The following is a 1,672-nucleotide window of genomic DNA, read 5'->3' as shown; positions in this document are numbered from 1 at the left end:
GAACAGTCGTAACAGGGAGATTCCCCAACCCTCCCATTCCGGGTTGGTCAGGGCATCGGTTATCTCCTGCCGTAAAACTGCATGAGCAATGGATCCCACTTGCTTTTGAAGGCGGTTCCAGAAACGGAGGATCTGCTTCACCATGTAATATTGTAAGGGGAGTTCAGCCAGCTCCGCATACAACAGCCTGTGGGATGGCCGTGCCGTCCCCACTACCTGCCTCATGAATAAAATCTGCAGCTGGACTGCACTATCCTTCAAACAGGCTTCGAACATGCCCTCCGCAAGGTTGAAGTTGTGCATGCGCATGCGCATACAGGCTCAGGAACAGTGGTGACGGCACTAAAAAGCGTTTGATGAGCGGCTGGGACCATGCGCGTCTGATTGTCTTGCCAGAGGACTACCCATTGGATGGAAAAGAACCGGGAGTACAGTTGGCGAAGTTTAAGTATAAGCACTGGCACCATGGCCCCAGGGAGCAGTGGATTTGCCGCTGTTGTGGTGCCGATAGCCAAGTCGAGGATGAAAAACACGTGTTATTGGAATGCTCAGCTCATAGTAATAATCGTGCGGAAGATGGATTGTACTTGGACGGTGCCGGTCGAGGGAAAGCCAAAAATAGCTGTAACCGGCAGCTGTCCAGATGAAATATACGGAAAACCACCGCGATCCGCATAACAGCGGCGGTTGCAAGCGGTGCCTGAAGAAGCCCGCGAATCCCTGCGGATCAGAAGACCCTCGTGGAAGCATGGCGTAGGAAATATAAGCTTGGCGAGCAACAAATGTTAGTTCGCGCATACTCGTATTAAAGGGTCTGAATGTTGCTTCCTGTCAGGATACATTCCGCCAGCAGTCAGGCCGTCCGTTGCATGTGTCCTGCCGAGACCGGCGCTTTGGACCGTCAGCAGCTTTTCCAAAGCGGAGAGAAAGATGGGATTTAATAGTATTGGGATGTTGCGACCTGTGCCTACCGACAGGGACGAGAACCGAATCGTCACGATGACACCCAAACTGTGCTCACAAAATCAATTAAGCGTGCTGAGCACATAAAATGATTAAACACTACCAATCAATAAAATCAAACCGACAAATGGGCTCACACCGGAAGGACATGTTGACATCTAGATAAAGTATACTGGTGTAGAACAGAGTGAATGACAGCTCATGCAACTATAATGATTACTAAGATGAAAGCTGATGACATGTAAGGCTCGCGATCAGACGGTTGAATTTGGCAGCTTCAGCACGAGCAGACGCGTCGTGGCGCCCACGGATAAAGGCGTAGGAAATATAATATATGATATGTATAGTTAGCTAGGTATACATCACTTTCCATTAGCGTTTGAGGTCGTATATTTCTTACACCCCTTTAGGATGCAACCCGTTCGAATTAGTTATATCTTAGTCAGCCACATGAAGTCGCGTCAGGGAACCAAATTGTCAGAGGTCCTGTCACCACATCAATTATTTTAAAATATAATGATAATGAAGATCAGCATTATTTTCATCCATACTTTCATCGTTGCATCGCGATTCACCACAAACAGCACTCTCGTTGCGCTTGCAGCTTTGGGCAATGCACTTTGAGAGACATAAGTTTAACTAGTATCAGCTAATATCCTAAATAATTCTTTGTGGGGCACATTCGCCGACGATGCCATCCTACCGTCAA

This window comes from Volvox carteri, assembly GCF_000143455.1.
Source record: "Volvox carteri f. nagariensis unplaced genomic scaffold VOLCAscaffold_409, whole genome shotgun sequence".
NCBI classification, from domain to species: Eukaryota; Viridiplantae; Chlorophyta; class Chlorophyceae; order Chlamydomonadales; family Volvocaceae; genus Volvox; species Volvox carteri.
Note: the sequence above shows the minus strand (reverse complement) of the source record.